Genomic DNA, 13,142 nt, shown 5'->3' with positions numbered 1-13,142 from the left:
AAAGTACTGCATCTGCAGGAAGGGGCGCTCGTCCATCCATCGTCCAGCAGTCCCACTCTACAGCACATCAGGGAGACGCCTGTGAATTAGTGCCTTCGGGTTGCTTTACAAATATATTATGTAATACGATGCATATTTTTAAGGTCACATTAACTTTTCTCAATAATTTCTCGAAAGTGCAATTCTTTTTAAATTTTTTTTATTGTAGCAATAAAAATAGATACAATACAAACAAGAGTATATACAGCATATCAATAATGTCATCAGGGGTACATAGTATAATATAGTTACATTTCTGAAAAAAAGATTGAACCAGGTTAATAAAGATAAGGGCTGATATAGTCTGAAAATACACTTTTACATCTATTTCATTTCACTTCATATATCTATATTAACGTGCATGTATAATAATTAAGTCAATTAAAAATATATTTTCATGCTAATTTCAATGAGATTAAAAATTAACATACCATCTGTGTAATTAAAGTAAGGTTAATTTTAGCCTCTTTTAAATTCGCAAATCAGTCCAGAATGTTTTTACAACACAACATAACCAAAATACCTGTTACATTTCAGGGCTGCTTTCAGAAAAGTCAGTTATCATCTATATTGATTTTCAATTACTGCATAACAAAGAGTCTTTACGGAGGCGCTTTAAGACTCACCTCCATAGACTCGTGTATCTCTGTCACCGCCCAGTGGACATTTCTCGGAAGTGTCACCTCCTGCCTGAATTCAGTAAAGTCCCGGAATGTAAACTGTGTGATTGGACGAGAGCCGTATCCCTCCCGCCTCCTGCTGAAATCTCGGCGCTGATTGGACAAAGGCTTCGTCGCTCGGATTGAGACAGGTAAATCCATGGTGATTGGCCTAGTGCTGCTTCACTCATGATGAGGGCGGTACCTTCGCTGTAGTACATGGAAATCCACGGTGACTGGTCGAGAGCCGACTTAGCCAAGTTGATGGCGGTATTTCCGTGGAAGAACATGGAAGTCCGTCGTGATTGGTCCAGAAACGTGTCACTCAAGTTGAGGGCGGTATTTCTGTCAGCTACAGCATTGTCCTTGATCAGAAAAACCCTGATCATGTCTATGAAACCAAACAGCACCTTTTTTAGACTTCAAGCTCAGGAGATTTATGTTCTGAGTCTTCTTTCACCCCATGATGAGCTTTCCTTTAGGCAGAGCTGGTTGCAGGAAAGAGAGTGGGACTCAAGAAAACAAATTAAAAACAAATGTGTGTGTGTCCTTGTGGAAAAATAAAGCAGAAGCCCAGTTCTTGCTGTCTGGCATGGTCATTTACCCATCGGTGCACTTCATGATCTGCTCAGACCCTAGCGAAGCACAGGGGCCTCTCAGCCCTCTCCTGAAGACCCCTGCTTGTCCACTCTGACTGCCCCTTCCCTGCTCCATCTTGTCTGGAAAACAAAAGAGCACAAGTCACTGCAGGAGTAGGGGCCACCTTCTGTACCTTTCGTTATAGGAAAGAGGCCATTCAGCCCATGCAGCCTGTTCAGGAGATAGTAGCTAACTGACCTGCTCAAGTCTTCCAGCTGTTTCCTGAAGGGTAAAAACAAGGCTGGGGCAACTTGTTCCATACTCCCACAACCCTTTGTGTAGAGAAATGCCATTCCACATACAGATGCAGCCATTCAAAACAAGCGGGCGATACCGCATTATTTTCCGGTGCGCTTGATGCAGTATACCGCAAGTTACGGTATTAATACCATATATTCTCACATAGCGCCGCATGATACCACAAATAAAATAATAGTATCCTGAATTTCCGCAAGGTGGAGCTAATAAAGCTCAACCTCTCATGTTTGAGCTGTCGCCATCAAAGTCTTTACCGAAGTTATTACTTATAGTATTAATAATGAATGACCTTGGACAAGCTGTAAACTCAAAGTATTGCCCTGGTCCACATTCACCATGCCTTTCACATGCTCATAGAAGATATTGATTTAGGAACATGTATAATGTACTGTATACAGTATGTATATGTATATTCAATGTCTTTACTGTGCCCGTTTAAGTATTGAATATTTATATGGAATTTTACCATAACGTGTGTGAAATCCATAAACGATATTAGTTTTGGAACATAAACATACAGTATGTAAACTGTATATGGCTGGTCTCGGTACTTTAAAGAAAAAATACACACCAGTATTCCATTTCTCCCTAAACATTTTAAGTATCTCAGTCTTTAACTAACCTGAAATAGCATGTGTATAAAAAGTGGTAGTTTTAAGCTTTTCTGCAAATACGCTCGATACCGGAGTCAACAAGCATACTTTTAGAATTTGATTAATAGGGAATATAATGTGGAATCGCGTATCTAAAGAAATTAATAACAATATAATTTGGTTTCTGTCAAAGCGCAATGAAACCTACAGTATAACTTGATTCTTATGGATGCCCGGTCTTGCCAGGGATTAAAGAAAAACATGGAATCGCGTATCTAAAGAAATAACAGTATACAGTAACTATGTTCATGCACAAACAGTAGCATGTTACATTATTAATTTGGGGGTCTCCTCTTGCCAGAAAGCGCTAAATTGCATTTGGAGTGTGGTTTTTGACTTTTTTTAAATAACAACCCATACATAAACTGATACTATTTAGACTTTTAATTATTTTAAACTGTATTACAGCAGCACAATGCACAATGCAACTTAAATCGCTACCTTTGTCTTCTGCGTAATAATGTTCAGAAATAAGAAAAAAGATTGCTCATAAATGCACCTTATAATAAGGTTGTTTAATGACAAAGTATTGTTTATCTCATGGCTAAATAGTCAAGTCTAGCCAAAAAGAGAAAACATTGACTTTATTTAAACTCCAGCAAAAGTATTAATGGTTTTTAATTACCATACTTTTATGGTATATGACTTTGCTAAAATGTATTTAAAAATAAAAAAGATTACAAACACCAGCGGAGAGAGAGAAAGAGAGACACACACAGTTTTTCATTGTCAAAAAGTAATTGTTTTTTACTTTGTCAGCACCCAGACAAACGCAAACGCGTTTTTAATAAAATGCTTTTAGACTCACATTCCCGAATGTCCCCGCCCCGGTCAAAAAAGGGAAATTTAAGTAGCTAAGCATAAAACGCAGAGGAGCATAACGAAGGTCATAAAGGTCATAAACGATATTAATTTAGGAACTTAAACATATTATGTAAACTGTATGTTGCTGTTATAGGTATTTTAAAGAAAAAATACACACCAATACTCAATTTCTCCCTAAACAGCGGGAGGGGGGAACAAGCTGCCCAGCCGTGTGGAATGCTACAGAACCCCAAACAGGCAATATACACTAGCCGAATATTTGACCAAGATATCCAGACACGGCTGTATGAGCTCCACCAGTAAAACTCAAAGTATTACGCTGGTTCACACTATTTGTAACGACTTTATTTCTTCATTGACAAAAAGTAACACCCACCACAGCATTCCGTTGATCTAACTTACAAGGATGGGACATTAGCTAGCCAATATGATAAAGGAATAACTTTTTTGTTTATTTCTTTAGCACATTTATTTGAACATTTCCATCGATTGTACAAGCACTGAAAAACTGTTCAATCCCTAGTTCGTCAGGCATTTTCTTTTACTGTAACAGATATAAAAACTCCCTTGCTTTTAACAGAGCGTTTCATCATTTCTAACAACGAAAATTATTTAAACTGTGACACTTTTATCATTCAACGAGAGCTCAAAATATCACAAGGATCCTCAAGAGATCAACAAAGACAATAGAAAAAGATATGTGTACTGTATAAGATACTGTCCATGGGAATCCAAGCTTTTTTATCCACGCTAAGTAGTCTTTAAAATTTCTTCATTACACAGTGAAGTCAAAATTCCGGGATGTGCCTATATGTACACTGGGCAAACGTTCCGAGGTGAAATTCTTCCAGCACGGGGGTACCTTTAAAGCGGAGACGACGGCACTGAATATTTTGGTGCGCCCTCTCTTTAAAGCCCTGGCCAAATATGAAGACAGTACGTACAGTTATAATTCAAACGGAATTAAAAACTACACATCCCAGTTACCATGGTGGTGCTTGTGATCATTGTGTTTAACCAACGAAACAGAGCGAAAAATCAGTCACATAACTTTGGGGCTGAGTTCCGAAAGCTTAACCTATCAGCAAGACAGCAAAGACATTTTTCCAAGAAAGTTCAGCCTTTGTCACTAATGAAACCACTAAATAAAGACATAAATATAGAAATGGACAATTAATTGATTTTTATATTTCTAAATATCACAACATGTTCGAATCCAAGTCATTTTTAATAACAATGGGTAAACTGGGTAAACTATCTCAAAGCTTTAGAGAACTTAACATTTTTATTATCAACAAATTGTAAATACGACGTTTACATTGGCATTATTAATTTTTCACTTGAGTATATGGAGGATTGTGAGAGCAGACCCCCCCTCTTAGGCTACAAGAAATGAAGGCTGTATGCGTTACAATATAAACATTTACTGTCAAACTTTAAATCAACAGTTGATTTAAAGACGATCTGTCAGTGCAATGAAACACAATATTGTTGTTGTTGTTGTTATTGTTGTTTTTATCCTGTAAAGCGTTTTGAGAAGCCACCTTTAAAAGGTGCTATATAAAGGCCCTGATTCTTATGGAATGTGTTTTTTTTTCTTCTTTTTTTTCAGCATGGAATAAACCTATTACAGTACTTGATTCTTATGGATGCCAGGTTCCACTGAGGATTCAAGATAAAACATGGAATCGTGTGTCTAAGGAAATAGCAGTATAACTATATCCATGCACAAACAGTAGCATGTTACATTATTAATTTGGGTGTCCCCTCTTGCCAGAAAGCACTAAATTGCATTTTGAGTGCGGTTTTTGACTTTTTTTTAAATTACAACCCATACATAAGCTGATACTGTTTAGACTTTTAATTATTTTAAACTGTATTACAGCAGCACAATGTGCTTTTTCACGAAACCTAGAGTAACGAAATGTCTTGCGTTGTACAGCTTTTCAGCTAAATATATTTATCGCTTACACCTGACACTTGAGGTGCCGGACAAAAACCGGTTGAACAGCTCTGTTGGAGGTTTGCAGATCAGATCAGATCAGATTCCCTTCCCCCCACAGAAAGACAGACTTATTAGTCACTATTCACTGCGACTCCAATTTCAGGCGTAAGCGATAGATCCCAGTTTAGCCAATCTTGTTACAGCATGTTACAGTTTACTTTTATTAACCATATTAATTTTAAGTGCTTAATGCCATTTTTTGACCACGCACGAATATTCTTATGTCCATATCTTCGCAAGGGAATTAGTGCGAATTGTAATATTAATTAAATGACCGCGGGCACTTTCCACCCCCTCTGACAGCAGGAACATAACCCATTCTCAGCTCAGCAGCTCATTACAATATAGGGTGTTCGAATCTTTTGCTGCCTTTTGCTGCCTCACAAAGCTTTAGAGAACTTAACATTTCTATTATCAACAAATTGTAAATACGACGTTTACATTGGCATTACTAATTTTTCACTTGAGTGTATGGAGGATTGTCAGCTGTCACTGAGAGCAGTTAATTAAATGTATTTTCTGATTCACAATCAGACAAATGCAACATAAATTGTTATCTTTGTCTTCTAAGTATATTAATAAACTTTCAGCATAGCTTTCTCCCCGTTAAGATTTATTTTTCTTGGGATTTTGGGATCAAACGTGGAAAGATTAGATTAGTAATCGTTTTTATTTTTTAAATACATTTTAGAAAAGTGTAATCTATACTAAAAAGCTGTATTTATTTAATACCACTCAATACTTATATAAATGGAGTTTAGTTGATACTGTTTAAACTTTTAATTATTTCAAATGAGGTCTCGGTGAAGGCGGGCCAGGGGGATGAGTGCTCGTACTTGGACCTGCTAGAAAACAGCTTGTGGCCACATTTCGCACACAGGTAGATACCTTGAGAAAGGAGCAGTCATTACAGCTGATTAAAAGCACGAAACGCGGAGCAGGCATTAAGACGCTAGACAGCACAGGCGGTTTTATATGCTGCGGGGATGTCTTTGAACCGCACTTTGAGAAACACGGCGGTCCGTCCCCTTAATTAGCTGAGCGTATCGTCCCTTGAACTTATTAATATAAACAAATAATTTTTTACAAGTTTTGGAAACAACGATCGGTGGAAAAAATCGTGTACATCTTTTTTCGGGCTACCTTGTTTGCACTGTTCTTAAAATGTCCCCCAAAAATTAAAATACGAAAAATTTCGAAAACAGCAAGAGAGATCTGTCTTGCAAATATTCGCTTCACCTGTATATTGGCCGAAGGTCTAATACGGTTTATATTCAGTTACTTTATCTGCAGCCTATTATTAATAACTATAATGATAGATGTGGCTTAAAAGAAGTTTGATTTTGTCTTCTTGTTGCTACTTCGTCTGTTAAACCCACTGACACTGTTACGAAAATGTACTGGGCATTAGTTATATCACATTAGGCTGTTACCGATAAAAATACTTTAAAAAGTGACGGGGTGCTTCTCCTGTAGCGTGTGACACAACCACTGACGCTAGATGGCAATGATCCATCACTTCTGCCAAACGGCTATAGGTTCTAGCTGAAGGTCGTAGCTCCTTTCGTTTGTCCTTTTGGATGCAGCATAGGGCCAGTGCAAAGGCACGGTTTATGTGATGCAATTACTCGTGCACTGGTTTTGAAAATGTTGCACCAGAGATCAGCACCTGCTGGTACAGCAACATCACAGTTTTTGTTTTTCTTTAGCGGTCTGTGTCCCATCTCAGGCTTATCAATCAAATCCCTAAGGCAGTGGTTCTCAAACTTTTTGGACCAAGTACCACCCCTAATCCAACCAAAGCATCCAAGTACCACCTACAAGTCATCATCTCATAGGAACCCCAGAAATTCTCAATGACCAACATGAGCGCGCGTGCACACACACTCACACATACATATAATAAATATTATAATAATAAACTTTATTTGATATAGCGCCTTTAAAGGTGGCTTCTCAAAGTGTTTTACAGAAAAAAAACATTAACAACAACTAATAAAAAAGCACAATTTCAGTGAGAGGGGTGAGCCTGTTTAGTTGAGCAAAGCAGATGTGAATTAATTTTTCAAGCCTTGATACAATTCACAACAGAGTCTAACAGATATTAAATCATCAGGCATTTTCTTGATGGCAAAGGTCTCGCGGTGGATGTTGTAATGCGTCCATTAATTTCTGGAGCAACCTATCTAATTCGTGCAACTACACCCCTGTGTCGGCTTGTCATTGCTCTAGCACCGTCTGTACAAACTCAGACGCATTTTATCCAGTCGAGGCCATTCTCTTCGATAAATTCATTCAGAAGCTGAAATATGTGCTCTCCTGTAGTTCCTGTTGGTAGCGGTTTACAGAACAGAAAGTCTTCATGGGACATGCCCTCAAACTCGTATCTAACGTAAACGAGCAAATTGGCCACAATCGACTACAGACTCATCTAATTGCAGTGAAAAACATCTGCTCATCTTAACGCGTTCTATCAGTGTACTTTTGATATAATCCTTCATTTCAATAATTCTATGAGTGACTGTGTCTTTCAGTGGGAGGGGGGCAGCAGGTCGAGCTGTTTAGCAGCTTTTTCTCTACACATAATACGTGTCAGCTCTTTTGCTAACGGTAAATAAGGTTCTTCAAAAATAGTGTAGCTTACCTGCTTTAGCAATCTGCAAGCTTGCATTTTTCTGCGTTTCCGTTTTTATTTCCGTATTTATTTAAGGTTTTTATTTCATGCGCATGGGAGCAAAACACAGAGACGCTCGGTGCATTTTTCTCAAATTATAACAGTTCTTAAATATTTTTCTGTTATCACGCTTTCGTGTGCTCACAAGATTACCTGCGTTCGTAGCACGTATTTCTATGCATTCCTATGTTTACAACGTTGGCATTGTTCCAAAATCACGCACATTCTCCTTTCTCCCTATTTGCTGGAGATACAGTAGCTTTTTTTAAATACAATTGGTCACTTGCGTCCGTAGCACGCATTCCCATAGAGTGGTATAGAATTACAGAGTATCTCTTAAGTCCACTGAAGTATTAGCGCGCACTGTATCATAGTACGTACGCTGCGTATTCGACATGTATTAATTTTTCAGCGCACACGACACAGTTCCAGGGTCATTTGGCGTACCACTTGGCGGCACTCCACGTACCACTGCCAGTACGCGTACCACAGTTTGAGAACCACTGCCTTAAGGTGTCTCGGTGACATGGTTAGCATGCTCTCCGTGATGGTGTTCTTAAGTTTAAATGTAGAAGGCGTTTGCTGATAGGTGTGGTTTGCGTTGAGGTCTTGGACAGCTCTCTCTCCAGTCTCTCACTGCCTCAGCTTCAGAACAGCCCTGCTAAAACATCTTGGATCAGAACCTACCAAACTGCTGCACAAACCAAACAAGTCTGCCTCATCCCCTGGGACACACAAACACAGCACAAACCGGGATACTCCGGGGCCCTTAGGCAATATATATGGGCCAGGAGGGAGACAACAAGCAGAAACAGACCCTGAAAGGCTCAGAGCTCACAGACTGGACAACAAAGGTAAACCTGGCTAAGAGAGAGGACAGGCTGTGCTCCTACCGCCAGCAGGGAGAAGCACAGAGATGCACTTTCTGCTGCACTGCACAAAACGCTGAAGAATCATATACACATTCTTCACAATCATATACACCTGCCAAAACCACAACAGCTATCAATCCTAATGGTGTAAAAAGGAGAAAACTCATTAGAGATGCAGCCCAGTTTGGGATCTTCTGTCACAGCCTGAGGAACAGAAAATGACCCTCTCAAATAATAATAATAATAATAATAATAATAATAAAAGTTATTTGTTTAAAATGTTCTACTAATTGCTTTTGCATTCATAAAAGTTTAAATTCATTAGAGAAACACATAATAGATTTTTTCAATTAAGTTTAGTTTTGAAAGACGACACAGGAGATACACAGTATGTGTTTGCCAATCTGTGCTTCGTTTCGCGAAAAGGGAAGAGAGAAACAAGATTGTGGTGGTGGATGTTCAGTAGAAGTGCGTTCGTTTTATTACGATTGATCCATTTCCTAATGTATGTTTTTTTTAATCTAAGTGCATTTGGACGCCCAGAGCCATTCCGCTGCAGAGCTCAGCTCGTGCCTGCTGGGCTGAGGCTCTGCAGACTGCAGCACGCGGCCGCACATCTGGACTGCAGTGAACAACTGGGGGCTCTGCCGAACAACAACAGCAAAGTGTTCGCAGGTAGGCTTTCCCAAAACCTGGCACCCTCTCGACACCCTGCAGCGCAGTCAGAGGGAGAGAGAGAAATCGGGGGAGCCACGTGCACTCGTGCGGTCTTGATGGTTTTGCACAGGTGAGTTCCCCACGCGTTGTCTACACACAAGGCAGTGAGTGTGTAGAATGGGTTTAATATGCGTTGTGTGCAGAGCCCTCTCGGGTAAGACATAAGATCAATCCTATTGTTATTATCTATGGAACAGGAAAGTCTAAAATGTATAATTCACGAATTATTTTATTTGCCCCTGGATTTATCTCAAGAGAGTTCACAGTCAGTAACCAGTGATTCAAGTTTGTCTTTCGTGCTCATGTATACCACTTTAGTAAAATGAGTGCATGAATGATTCTTTGTGTAGAAACCATGCATCCATTCTCATATACTATATTTATACAGGAATGTGATTTGCTCTTTCAGCATGTCAGGCTCTTCAAAGTCAGATCTCCTTGCACCAACAAGCACTGAAAAAGAGCGTTAAAGGTGCCAGCATTTCAATCTCCTCAAAATCACATTTGTCCAATGCAATGCCAGGGAACCTTGAAACAGAAGGTCACTTAATACTCAGCAGGTGTCACAATTCCAGAGCAGAGAGTCCTGGACAAACTCTAAATAAAGCAGGCTATATTTACTGGTGTCACCAAAATTGTCCCTGTGTGCTTGTGTTGTTATGGACTGGCATCCCACCCAGAGTGTAGTCCAGTCTTGCCTCACTGTGTTTGTTGGATAGTATCTAGGGCTGCTCCTGTCTTACCAGCACTTTCTGATAATGCTTGGCTGAGTGGCACTTCCTACTTCTGAAACAAAAACCTTCAGAATATATCTCCCATGATGTGACCACAAAACCCACAAAATAGCATGGGGTCAAAGCAATCAAACATAATTGTGAGAGTGACTGACAAAGGAAAAATGTTTTGTACTGTATGAAGAACATATAAATACATGGAAAGCCTTGCAGATACTATAAACAGTTGGAATGTTGTTTCTATTTTTTTATGTACATTTTAGGCAAAACTACGCCATCCATGCCAGTACAAATCTAGCAGTTAGCTAGTCAAATTAAGATAGTCATGCTGTGGGAAATCATCTGCCCAGATTATATTAGGAGGCTTTAAAATCAAAAGCACAAGAGAGAGAAACCCAGGCTGTTAATCTGTAGTGATGGCCTGGCCTGCACTCTGCCCTAAAGACAATGAAGTCTAGGTCAACACCGGCAGAAGTAGGCAGAGATGAGGTTAGGCCATGAAACATACTTGTCCACATCATCTAGACTGCTTGTCTAGTGTAGATTAAGAGGAATAACAAAATGATTGTAAAGCACAAAGTGGTCATGGTTTTCTATAGTAGGCTGTGCCAGAATCAATTAGGACAGATACATTTGATTAATTGTGAAAACTGCAACTGTCATGGTCCTAGATGTACAATATAACAGTGTTATGGTTTACATAAACGTCTTTTTAACTGCAGATTTACAAGGAAGCCAAAGATTGTGTGGAAGTCTAAACATTTATTGAGTTTGAGGACACTTGGCATAACCGGCTGGCTGAGAGCAATCCTCCCGGCCATAAAACAAGCAGGCTAGGACCTCCAAGCTCGGTGAAAAGACAACCAAGGGGCAGCTGTAAGTGGAAATGGCCTGGAAGAGGGATGCAAAAATGAGCGAGGAAGAGGAGAGGCAGCTGTGCGGTATATCTGGGAAAGAGAGGTAAATACAGTACATCAGGATTAGTTGTAAGTTGTGGTAGCTGAGCTTAATCGATTTGGCTGCTTTCCTCCTCTCCAAACATTTGTTAAAACTCCATTGCTCAGTGAGGAAGTTAAGTCAGAGAAATGTTTGGTTTTTAAAATAAGCAATGCAATACCCATTACACTCTAACTTACTGAAGGGTTAGAAAAGAATCCACCCACTGGCACGGGTCTTACTGACTGAACAAGACTGAATCAGATCAGTCAGGGGTCTGTATACCCCCTGTACAGCAGTGTGTCGAATGTACAAAAAGTTTGCCTGGGAGATGCTCAATACTTTAAAAACACTATGAGAATCTGAACCAGGATGCCAAAAATGACAGGGATGGATCATGCTCTATCTTGTTGTACAACATGATCCAGAAGAACCGCAAGGTTACCTTGTTGCAACTCTGAAAGAAAACTGCTTCTGTTGAGGAATTAACAGAACTTGTAAAACCAACCTCATCGACAGCTCAGTCTCGCTTTAACTTTTAATTAACAGACTACCACCATTAAAACAGACAAAATGATACGTTGAGCTAAACTTCAGTGTTATTCCTAAGAGCTTGACACTAAATACAATTGAAATATTGTAGTGCTGCAACTTTCAGTGTTTCTTAGGAATCTGGAAGTCATTTGCGACCTAGCCTGTCGAAAAGTGGTCAAAAATATCAATTTTCAAAACTCACTTTCAACACACTAAACCATCTCTTTCTGAACTGTTTTACGTTTTAAACCAGACAAAATGATACGTTGAGTTAAACTTCAGTGTCATTTACAATCCTAGAGTGTTCACGGCACAAATCGAGCGCCTTTCAGGGGCCATTTCAGCAGACGGTTACGAAATAAGAAATACTGAGCAAGTACAATGAGCATGACATTAAATACACTTAAAATATTGTAGTGCCGCTACTTTCAGTGTTTCTTAGGAATCTGGAAGTCATTTGCGCATGTCACGGGGCAACCTTTTTGAACGTGCCGTTTTTGAAATATTCCGCAAGGGCTCAAGCTAGGGTTAGGGTTGAGGTTTTAAGAACACCTAGACAATTTGTGATACATTTGCTGTGCTCTAGGATGCATGTGAAATACAGGAAAAGTGTTCTGTGCCCGTTTCCTCGAAAAGGAAATGTGGCCCAAATTTGCTTTTTTTCATAAGCCGTGCGCCTGTCGAAAAGTGGTCAAAAATATCCATTTTCAAAACTCACTTTCAACACACTAAACCATCTCTTTCTGAACTGTTTTACGTTTTAAACCAGACAAAATGATACGTTGAGTTAAACTTCAGTGTCATTTACAATCCTAGAGTGTTCACGGCACAAATCAAGCACGTTTCAGGGGCCATTTCAGCAGACGGTTACAAAATAAGAAATATTGAGCAAGTACAATGAGCTTGACATTAAATACACTTAAAATATTGTAGTGCCGCTACTTTCAGTGTTTCTTAGGAATCTGGAAGTCATTTGCGCATGTCACGGGGCAACCTTTTTGAATGTGCCGTTTTCGAAATGTTCCGCAAGGGCTCAAGCTAGGGTTAGGGTTGGGGTTTTAACAACACTTAGACAATTTGTGATACATTTGCTGTGCTCTAGGATGCATGTGAAATACAGGAAAAGTGTTCTGTGCCCGTTTCCTCACAAACGAAATTTGGCCCAATTTTGCTTTTTTCCATAAGCCGCGCGCCTGTCGAAAAGTGGTCAAAAATCTCAATTTTCAAAACTCACTTTCAACACACTAAACCATCTCTTTTTGAACTGTTTACGTTTTAAACCAGACAAAATGATACGTTGAGCTAAACTTCAGTGTCATTTACAATCCTAGAGTGTTCACGGCACAAATCAAGCGCCTTTCAGGGGCCATTTCAGCAGATGGTTACAAAATAAGAAATACTGAGCAAGTACAATGAGCTTGACATTAAATACACTTAAAATATTGAAGTGCCGCTACTTTCAGTGTTTCTTAGGAATCTGGAAGTCATTTGCGCATGTCACGGGGCAACCTTTTTGAACGTGCCGTTTTCTAAATGTGCTGCAAGGGCTCAAGCTAGGGTAAGGGTTGGGGTTTTAACAACACCTAGACAATTTGTG

General features: G+C 39.5%; 1 long non-coding RNA gene across 1 annotated transcript in view; it reads right to left on the bottom strand.

The window, feature by feature from the left end:
- Positions 1–481: 481 nt before the first annotated feature.
- The window catches only part of LOC148813661 (uncharacterized), a 252,710-nt gene continuing 240,049 nt past the window's right edge, over positions 482–13,142 (bottom strand). Inside the window, exon 3 of the long non-coding RNA XR_016086240.1 lies at positions 482–1,417. This is a non-coding gene — a long non-coding RNA (uncharacterized LOC148813661). The remainder of the gene's footprint in view (positions 1,418–13,142) is intronic.

The sequence above is a fragment of the Atractosteus spatula genome (assembly GCF_055471065.1).
Source record: "Atractosteus spatula isolate fAtrSpa1 chromosome 10 unlocalized genomic scaffold, fAtrSpa1.hap1 SUPER_10_unloc_1, whole genome shotgun sequence".
In the NCBI taxonomy this organism is placed as follows: domain Eukaryota; kingdom Metazoa; phylum Chordata; class Actinopteri; order Semionotiformes; family Lepisosteidae; genus Atractosteus; species Atractosteus spatula.
Note: the sequence above shows the minus strand (reverse complement) of the source record. Positions and strands in the feature narration are given on the sequence as shown.